The following is an 11,396-nucleotide window of genomic DNA, read 5'->3' on the forward strand; positions in this document are numbered from 1 at the left end:
GCGGATTTGCTTTCAAGTCAGCGCAGAAACATCCCCCACGTACAGGCTCGACGGAGGTGCTCTGTTATGGACGCGCACCGGCCATGCTTCCGGTATACGACTTCACCTGCCATCCAACAACATCATATCCAAATATCAATCGGATACACATTACATGCCTCCGGACGATACAGAGATTTTAGTGATGCCACTGCAGCATGAACAGTGCATGAAGCGCCGTACAATCACACAGCGACAAGCATGCACGAGTGCTTCCCTTTGACCGTAGATTTGGATTTTGCGGGCTGATGTTATAGCGTTCAGTACCACCACTCTACGTTCTTTGCAGATGGGATTCGTGGCAGTAGCATTACTAGGGGAGAGGGAGAGGAGAGGCAAAGGCAAGGCTAGGCTAGGCTTGCGATCATGGCATTTGTAATCGTAAAATGGCTGAATGAAAGTAAGCCTGGCAGAATGACTGACTGACGGACTGACTGACATGTGGCCGAACTGTGTATTTCACTATGCTTTACCTGATTATGTAACTAGCGCTACACACACCAAACACCTACACACGCCCCTCAGGGGCCCCAGTTACAGAAACTTTCATTTTAGTCATAACTGGCCATGAACTAATAAATGCTGCCTTTTGTTCACTTTGCCTTCATAGCAGGCGTTTTCACTTTATTTTTTCAATCTCATGTTTGTCAACGTTTCCATTCGATGTTAAGGTCACTGAACGTCAGTTCATGTACATAATGTTAAGGTTTATCCCCGTTTACATAGTTCTTAATCACATAGGTAGCTCCCACCAACTCTGAAGCCGGCGAAGTGCCCACGATGAGAGTGGTTTGCCCAGCTCTCCCTCACGCTCAGCCAAAACCGGATCAGAAATCCACGGCAGCGAGCGAGCGATTGTCTTCTCAGACGTCCGCGCCAGCCACCGCCGATCGCGGATTTCGATCCCTTTGCTGGGAGACGGCATACAAAACTGTTTTTCAAGCAAATCGTGACTTCAGTGTCTATCACATCACATTGCCTTATTTCTGTATATATATTCTGTCACATTTGCCTGTATGGTGCACTATCTTCTGGTGATACGCTTTAAGGAAACATTGTAGTAAATACATGTGGAGTGTACACCTAGTGCAACTGCTGGTACTATTGTTACCTACTAGGTTGGTAGAACCCAAATGGGGTGCCTGGGCTGAACAAGCACAGATGTGCATAAACAAATAAGTAGGTATGCAGGGAACAATAGCCATAGATATAGACAAGTGGCATGAAATAACAAAGTGGTGGTGCAGATCGATGCTCATGCTGTCGATCACTGGACTGTCTGGTCCAGACCGCCACCCTATGGCTGGAATATTGCTGAGTGCGGCGTCAAAGCCTTAAACTCACTCCACTCACACCTATTCTATTACAGGTACATGTTACATGTGTGTGTCGATGAATCACACATACAGGCATGACATTTATTTGCTGGTAGGTGTTATGGTATAGTGGAGGCGCCTTTCCAGCATCGTCAAAACAGACATGGTCGCTCTGCGAAATTTCGAGCACATTCAGACTGAAAGCCGCCGCCGGTGATATATATATCAGGCGCGCGGACCTCTGAAGACAACCAAGCATTACACTGGCTGTTTTACGCTTTAGACGTAAATACATGGTTTGGCGGGCATTACGTTGACAAGTGAGCAGTTATGACCATTTCTAATGGCACATCAGTTTCAGGGTGTTTGGCTCTAAGAATAGTGAGTTAGGACAAGAAATCACCTCACTGTCATGCCTCGGCAGAGTGTTCAGACAACCCTAGGCTGTGCAAACTCGCTAACACAGACAGGACGGGATAGGACCGGATAAGAGCGAACATAAACACAGCCAATCAGGCAGCGGATGGGAGAGCGACCGTTGGGGATCTTGAGGGAAATGGCCGACCGCGGAGAGCAACGGTTTTCACAGGCGGATTTTCTGGCCATTTCTTCCCTATTTAAGGTAATGTTTTCATGTCGTATTTAACACAGGCCTTTATTGGATGCTCCGTTGTATATATAAGATGTTATAGGATCCATTACTTCAGTGTAGATGCTATTAATGCATAAATAGGCGCAGGTACATGCGTTGGTTTCGCACCCATGTTAGACTCGCTGTGCCAACTTCCGGTTTGGTCGTAAAGCTTGACCGATAAGTGTGTACTATATATACAGAAACAAGCACAGGTACATAGTACATAGATAATAAGGACAGATTCAACTACACAGGGTAGCCACAGGGCCTAAGTCAGTTTTACATTATCCATTATTTATTTATTTCTAGACGCTATGTACACATAAGTGGGCATAGGTACATAGATAAGAATGACAGGTTCAACTACATCGGGTAGCCATAGGGCTTAAGTCAGTAGGACATTATCCATTACTTCTCTGTAGATGCTACATATACATAGAAAGTAGGCATAAATTACATAATGCATAGCTGATGACTATGGACTGTATCTGGTAGGCATAGGGTCTAAGTGCATATTACATCACCCATTATTCCCCATCATTTCTGCAGATGCTACAGATACATGGGTAGACATGTATATAATAGGTTTGGTTTTCAGGATGATCGTCCGGAGGAAATAAAGACTCTCTCTCTCTCTCATGGTGTTGTTGTTTTGTGTTGTATGTGCCATAGGGCTTGTGCAGGTTGGACTGCATCTGGTAACATGCTTAGCTACAGGGTTTACTTTCACCATTGAATATGCTACCTATGTATTGTGTATTGCACCTAGTTTGGATATAACTTGTAGTGGTATCAGTTGGTGCTGTTATGAAGTTCATAGTTCATAGCAGTTGTGAAAAGAAAGGGTATAAAATTCAACTATAAACAATCATTCAAACATCTACTAAGAAAACATGTTTCACTTCATGTTTCAATGTTCGTTTGAAGATAGTTTCAGATCTGACCTATTACCTATATCAACTCTTGAATAGGACAACTCATGTATACTTCCATTCATTGTACTGAGCCTGTCCTCAATGTTTGTTTACATAGGTGTCATGATGTACAAGTAGGGTGGGCCAGTAAACTGAACTAATTGGCACTTTGTCCCTGTTTCTTAGGCGTCCTATATACTAAAATCATCTTGTATATACCAAAAGCCATGAAATAAACTCATGTCTTAAATATAACATTAAAACAATGCCTAAAATAGGACCAAATTGCAAGTGAAAAGCTGCTCATAGCTTCGGGCAGCCATTTGCAATTGACAAAGGGAGGTAATTCCGCCAATTTCCTCTGCACTTTGTAGAGAAATAAAGGCAGAAAAAGAGAGTTGTCTGCCCCTGATCGTGAACATGTTCATGTCGCATATCAGCTGGTACCCTAACCCTAACCCTAACCCTAACCCTAACCCTGACCCCTGACCCTAACCCTAACCCTAGCCTAACCCTAACCCTAGCCTAACCCCTGACCCTGACCCTAACCCTAACCCTAGCCCTAACCCTAAGCCTGACCCTAGCCCTAACCCTAGCCTAACCCTAACCCTGACCTAACCCTAGCCTACCCTAGCCTAACCTAGCCCTAGCCTACCGGCCCTAGCCCTAGCCCTAACCCCTAACCCTAGCCTAGCCCCCCTAACCCTAGCCTAGCCCTAGCCCTAGCCCTAAGCCTAACCCTAGCCCTAAGCCTAGCCTAACCCTAAAACCCTGTGCTTAGTATGACGGCGGGGAAGGGTTTCGGGAGGGATGCGGTTTGACTTTGGGCATGTGCGTGGGTGCTGGGCGGATGTGGGAAGCGCAAAAAACCGCGTGTTTGGCACTCATTTGGGCCCGTTTTGGGCCTATTTTGAGTCCTTAGGGTTAGAGCTAGGGTTACGGGTACGAGCTAGGGTTAGGTTTATTTCGACCCCTTTGGTCGATTTGGGTGCGGTTTTCGTTGGGGCGTGTTGGGAGGCAGTGTGCGGAGGTGGTGAGCGCAAAAACCGCGTGTTTGGCACTTATTTGGGCCCGTTTGGGCCTATTTTGGAATCCAGCGGCGGGCGCCATGGGGTCAGCGTTTTTGCCTAAGGTGCTATACGCCACGTTTCCCTCTAAGAGGTTTGCCACCCGAGAAATAGTGCCGAGCGACAACGAGCTGTCGGCGAACTAGTTAGCCGTCTAGAGTCTCGTTCGTTATTGGAATTAACCAGAGAAATCACTCCATACAGGAACAGCATTGTTTAGACAGTCACACATTCATATTCAGTATTTAGGCCACAGGCCCACTGCTCATTTTCGACATGGAGTAAAAATATGTAATTCCCTGTTTGTTTTCCAATAAATCGTTTTTCACCAAAATGTATTGTACAGATGCACAATCGCATTCCCAACAATTGTGCCTGGACAGGTCAAGTCGCTAAAACGTACCGTTTGGCAGTTATTTTTGTTTTCAGTTTTGGGCATGTTTTTCAGCACTCTTCTGAGTAGTTTGGGTGCTAGTATGGTAGATGATGTCCTGGTGATTCCAGAACACTAATTGTTTTGAACGTAGACCCAAGAACAACTGAGATACAGTCTTTTAAAGAAGGAACTATTTCTTCTCGGAACTACTTAAAGGTACATGACCCCGTGACCCCGGCTGTATTTGGAAGATCCGCTCGCTTGTCAAAACATGTGTTCTGGCTTCGTTTTGGACGATGATATCTAGCCCTCAGATACAATAGATAGAAAGTAAAGCCAAGGAGACCTCATCGTTGCCTGCAACTATATTTTATCTTTGATATCATTGAATGCGGAGTAAAATGTATTGAACTATTATTCGAAATTGGAAGGGCTGGGGAGTAGAACTATTGCACACCTAGCGAAGTCAGACCAATCTCATGGCACAGACATACGTAACTAACACGACAGGCAAAAATCGCCCGCAACTTCCCCAACCGAGCTAGAGTTCTTCATATTAAACACTACTGTTTCAATGACATAAAGCGCTTAGATATTTATATTGTACACAGAGCAGAATTTCACTCGAAATGGCATTTTGGATACAAGCTGACATATTTCTTTGAAGACAGATACTTTCAAGAAAATTACTGAGACGGTCCCCACAAAAGAGAAAATAGTGCCAAGTTTGGCACAGAACCGCGAATCGAACACCGACAGTTTGAAGAAATAACAGCCTCGGTGAGCTTCAGGATACTGTTCCGTACAATACTGACGATATCAAAGAGCGAAGGACTATATTAATTTTTAGGAACTACTTTATATCACCGACGGCCCAGGGATACATAACAAAAATGGGTCATAAGTTTCCCCGACATTTACGATATGGGAGATTACCCTTGCAAAGCATACGACAGTCTGAATGTAAGTGAGAGGACGAGTATGGCCGGTCTTTCAAACACGCACTCGAGCTGTTTCTTACCGATTTCCCCACACAGAGGCAAGTCGTACACGTTTATTCGCCGTGGCAGCATGGATAGCCGTGGAAAACGAACAGGTAAGAATGCAGTGACATGTCAATAACAAAATACCCAGGGCATGTTGGATCTCTGCCAAGCGCATGCTTCCTCTAAATGTCAACATGTGCGTGTGGGATGCCTTGGCGCCACTTTGCCTGCTTAATGTCCCCCCTTATGATATATCCCATGGCTTTTCCCAACAGTAGATTGTCGTGAACATGTACGACATATCTGCATGCTGCAAGATTTAATTTACAGCCAGTGTTTTATTCACTTCCAAGTTAAATCTGTAAGAAAATATAATATGGAGTATGAAATGACGTAGACAAAGTATACAGTTGTTTCACTGTACATATACTAGTGCCTGTTGTTATTACATATACTAGTGCCTGTTGTTATTACATATACTAGTGCCTGTTGTTATTTCTGTTTACCAAGACTGGATGAATTTCACGAATTAAACTTCAAATATACAGAATGTCATATTTCATCTGACCTTCAATTATGAATGTGGCATTGTGTTCAGTCAGTGGCTTTGGGCTGTTCTGGTGAGGGGGTGAGGTTTATGTGCACTTGGGCATATCCAGAATCTTATTGTGCCACCTGAAGCGTGTTACAATCACGCTACCAACTCAACCTGGCCTTTGGACAATGCTTAACTTTGGTATATATACACAGTTCAATAGGATGACAAAGCTGATGGTTCCCTTATCTTAAGGTGTAAATTTGTTCTACTGCATTTATGTTTCAAAACTACAATGTTGAAAGGCCATGTATTGCAACATTGTTTGTCTATAATGCTACCCTGACAGCTAAACACAGTGTTCAACATTATTTTACTATGAGCAAATCTTGGAAGTGCCATATGTTTTGTATTGCATAGCCTACAATAGACCGATCCAGTCTGTCAATCAAAACTGGCGCATGCGTCAAAAATTCACCAATCAGCAGGCCGGGCGCGCTGTGTGGATTTGTCAGACTTATTTCCGGGGTCAAACGATGCCTCTGAAGCGATGTACTTTGAATTATGCCATTTCACTCGCTATATATCTATCACATATTGCTGTGATTTGATGCGTACCTTTACCAAAACCATTACGATCAAGACAAAAACTGAGTCGGATCAAGAAATGGGATAGGCGTAACGAGCAGTTAAATGTCGGCACCGTCGTTCACCAAACCTACGTCTGCTCGAAGGTGAGAATTTACACGAATTTACACACTTTCACACATGTGCAAAATCATTACCAATTGATGACAATAAATAGCAGTTTAGGATTTTGCAAGTGTTATGAACACGGACAATTCTTGTAACTAAAAATTGTTTTTGCTTCACGAGACAGGCGAGAAAGCCGTGACACAATGTAAACAAATCTGACAGCGAGCTGATTTCGGTTAGGGTCGACCGAAATAGCAAAACTTGTTACATTAAAGAACAATGTGGTGGATATGGTTTCATTCGCGATTAGATATTCTTAAAATTTGTCACACATTTTAGGATGTTTTAAGTTTCAAAAAAGCACAATCTGAAGGCCTATGAACAGTACAGTATCTGTTGATAGTGCAAAATATTCGAGGAGTAATATTTTTTTATCCAAACGGAAATATTGTCAGTGTCAGCAGTTGCCTATCACGCAATATCCAAACATCAAAATTAATTCAAATGAGTGTCTATAAAACCATGTCTTAAATATTTCAGAATTTCTATATAGAGATGGGACCTTGTATTGATTTAGCTATACCATGTGGATCGGAGACGAAAACTATGTGAGAAGAATAGTGACTTTTCTGAATATCGGACGGAGTGAAATATAAGTTTATTTCCTAACTATGAGAACATTATTTGTTTTGATTTTTTGTCACAGCATACTTTTTACATGTAGGGTTGGGGGTGGGGTACATTTTGGAGTAATAACATAGTTCTGTCATTTTAAAAATAAATTACCGGAAATGATATAGTAAGGTATGTTTTAAGAATCTTGCCTCCGTCAGGAAACGTGGAAAGGTAATAAAATAGATAATAATCCAATCAATTATAAATAATTAATGACTTAATTGACTCACATATCAGATTCATGTGAATTTAAAGGCAGAACTAGGCAAACAAACACTATATACATATCATGGCTGAACAATCACTTGGTACTAAGATAGCTAGTTTGTTTAAAGATATATTTGGTCTTTAAATAATATGTTTACTAATAAGATTATTCAGAGAGTGATCACTAGTATCATCACTCATAATAAAGTTATTTCAACATCCAGAGAATTTGAGAAAACAAAGGCTACGTTTTATTCACACCTGTGGCAGTATTCAGTCTTGGAACCAAATAACTTACAGAATTCTAAGTTGACTGTTCATGTAACTTGAATGGATATTGAAACATAATATTCAACCCGATTTCATGTAATACTTCTTATAGTAATCATCAGCTTTGGAGGAGGTTACCAATATTTGAAGACTGAGTAGTGTTTATTTAGATGTTGGTTTTGGACAAAATTGTTCATAGGTTTGTTGATGCTTATTTGGAAAAATAAGCTTAAATTCTATATTAAATTGCACACTGGTTTAATTGCAGGAGGTGAAAGCTTCAGGACATTTTCATGTATGTTTTCCTAAACTTTGTTTATGACCTTTACCAAATGTTTAAGCAACTTTAATATAATTTTGATGACACTAGTAAGTGTTTCAGAAAAGGAAATAGATCAGAATTAGTGTTATGTCCCTAAGGGATATGGTCTCAGATCTAATAAGACTATCATTGTTTTAGAAGCAATAATGTCAATATATAATTTCATTGACAAAAAGCTTTAAACTTTGAATATATTCTTTGCCTCTTATCTACATTAGTAGTTAGCAGTTAAATATATCTGAAGAAAAAGCAGTATATTTGTATGTTGTGTAACATTCTATTTCAATGCTAATTAATTGTTCGGATAACTGTGGATCCTCTGTTCAAAGATTTTGCATTAAACGTTTCCTATTTATGATACAGACAAACAAGGTGGACGAAGTAGTAGACGGGATACTGTTTTCCTGCGTTGTTCCTTGAAAGGTAGAAACCCATGTTTTCACAAACTTCTAATTTAACTAAATTTGAACAACGGATAAATAAATAAAGGTGGCACGCGCAGTTTTGACAATCTTTTTATAGATACCGAAACGATTTGCAACTTGCACATGTGGTTGTGTTGACGGTTTTTATAATGTTACGATGGGAATTGTTTAGAAAAAGCAACAGACAACATAATTTAGGTACCTTTCCCCTGCTAATATCTTAGACGTGAATTCGCCCGATAGATTATTTGGTAGACAATTCGCTTCCCAATCTCAGCAGCTGGCTGAGACGATTTTTCATCGGGCATGTAGATCTAACTACATTTTCACTCGCCAATTATACAACCTGTAAACTAAAATATATTGAAAATAAAATACGTATAACTTTCCTTTTTAAATATCATTCACAAACGACGGATACCAACGTACAACAAACAGAATTCATCAACAACGTTCGCAATCACGTACGTTTCGCCGGCGGTGACGCCATTGTGATTAGTCGGTGGTTGTCCCCACTAACGTCAAAACGAAGTGGGCGGGGCTTATCGGCCGGGACTGGATCGGTCTATTCATTTGCCCTTGTCACTTGTTTTATATTGTATATGTTCAGTTTAGTTAACGATTTCCTGCTGCAACACTTGTACTTGTGACTGATGAACAGCTGATCTCATATACATCAGTATTTCTGCGGTATGCAGTGTATCACACCATGCAAATCATGTCTGGGATACAGGAGCACTGAGAATGGGAGCACTTTACACGTATGACCTTGTTTCTGTTTAACATGACATTTTGTGTAAAGGTTTCTGAACCGGTTTGCGTACTTCTAACTCTTGAATTCACAGATATTTGTTAATGTATAGGTAACAATATTTTACACACAGGTCCAGTGTATTTCTCACACCTAAATCATGCAAGATTATCATTGTAAAGCCAACTCCACAGATCTTTTAACCTCTCATGATGCAATCGTTTTCCACTTCCCCTTTGACCTTATTGAGACAGACCGTTTATGCAGCGAGGAGCAGAATAAGTGATGTTTATTTTCGGTTAGTTAAAAATGCCAGGTTACAAATACAAGATCAGGAATCAGGACCAATGAGTTCCTGCACAGACACCTTTAACCTTTCACTCGTGGACGATAACTGTAGGAAATACACAAAACATTGCCCGAAGGCAATATTCAATTAGATGTGAGAGTGCATATCTGTACAGAAATGCTGCAGAAAGTAATTTTAAGAATTTGTAGTGTACATTACCAAATGTCAATGTTATTTAGATACTTAGATAGCTGACACACAGCAGTATGGTGAAAAACATTTTCCTTTATCAGGGTTGAGTAAGTTCTTTGAATTCAATATAGCTCCATACAAGTTATTTTATTTTATTTAAAAAGACAAAATGAGACTTTCAGCAGCCACATTGTTGCAGATGTGCAATGACTGTCTATGTTATAACTGTAATAATAATGTGCAATAACTGTCTGTGCTATAACTGTAATAATAATGTGCAATAACTGTCTATGTTATAAGTGTAATGATAATGATGTGCAATAACTGTCTATGTTATAACTGTAATAATAATGTGCAATAACTGTCTATGTTATAACTGTAATAATAATGTGTAATAACTGTCTATGTTATAACTGTAATAATAATGTTCAATAGCAACTGTCTGTGTTATAACTGCAATAATAATGTGCAATAACTGTCTATGTTATAACTGTAATAATAATGTGCAATAACTGTCTATGTTATAACTGTAATAATAATGTGCAATAACTGTCTATGTTATAACTGTAATAATAATGTGTAATAACTGTCTATGTTATAACTGTAATAATAATGTTCAATAACTGTCTGTGTTATAACTGCAATAATAATAATGTGCAACTGTCTATGTTATAACTGTAATAATAATGTGCAATAACTGTCTATGTTATAACTGTAATAATAATGTGCAATAACTGTCTATGTTATAACTGTAATAATAATGTGCAATAACTGTCTATGTTATAACTGTAATAATAATGTGCAATAACTGTCTATGTTATTGCCAGTGGAACTGAGAGGGCTCTGACTAAGTTATGTCACCGTAGAATATGTGTTCTGCATTACCTGTAATTTGAACATGGAACATCGAAAGGCATCAACTGACGTTACACGTGACGTTTCAACAACTTTTATCAACAACAATTGTTTTTTTCCTATGTTACGTTGTGAGATGAGATGGTGTGGATGCAGATGAGCAGCAGTTCTGGTGTTGGATGATGATGCATTCATGGTGTGTTCACCTGTGTGTCTCTGTGTGTTTGTTGTTTCACACTCCATTCAGCAATATTCCAGCTATAATGGCGACTTGTCAGTAATGGCTTCTGGACCACACGATAAAGTGATTGATACTGTGACTGTGAACAATGATCGGTGCCATGAGGTACAATGACATTAACCACCTCTTAAGGCAAACACTGGTAGTTGATCAGTGCCATGAGGTACAATGACATTAACCACCTCTTAAGGCAAACACTGGTAGTTGATCAGTGCCATGAGGGTACAATGACATTATAGCCACCTCTTAAGGCAAACACTGGTAGTTGATCAGTGCCATGAAGTACAATGACATTAGCCACCTCTTAAGGCAAACACTGGTAGTTGATCAGTGCCATGAGGTACAATGACATTAGCCACCTCTTAAGGCAAACACTGGTAGTTGATCAGTGCCATGAGGTACAAATGACATTAGCCACCTTTTAAGGCAAACACTGGTAGTTGATCAGTGCTATGACGTACAATGACATTAACCACCTCTTAAGGCAAACACTGGTAGTTGATCAGTGCTATGAAGTACAATGACATTAACCACCTCTTAAGGCAAACACTGGTAGTTGATCAGTGCCTATGAAGTACAATGACATTAGCCATCTCTTAAGGCAAA

Source organism: Haliotis rubra, unplaced genomic scaffold, assembly GCF_003918875.1.
Source record: "Haliotis rubra isolate DU_JTF1 unplaced genomic scaffold, ASM391887v1 Scf1049, whole genome shotgun sequence".
Lineage (NCBI taxonomy): Eukaryota > Metazoa > Mollusca > Gastropoda > Lepetellida > Haliotidae > Haliotis > Haliotis rubra.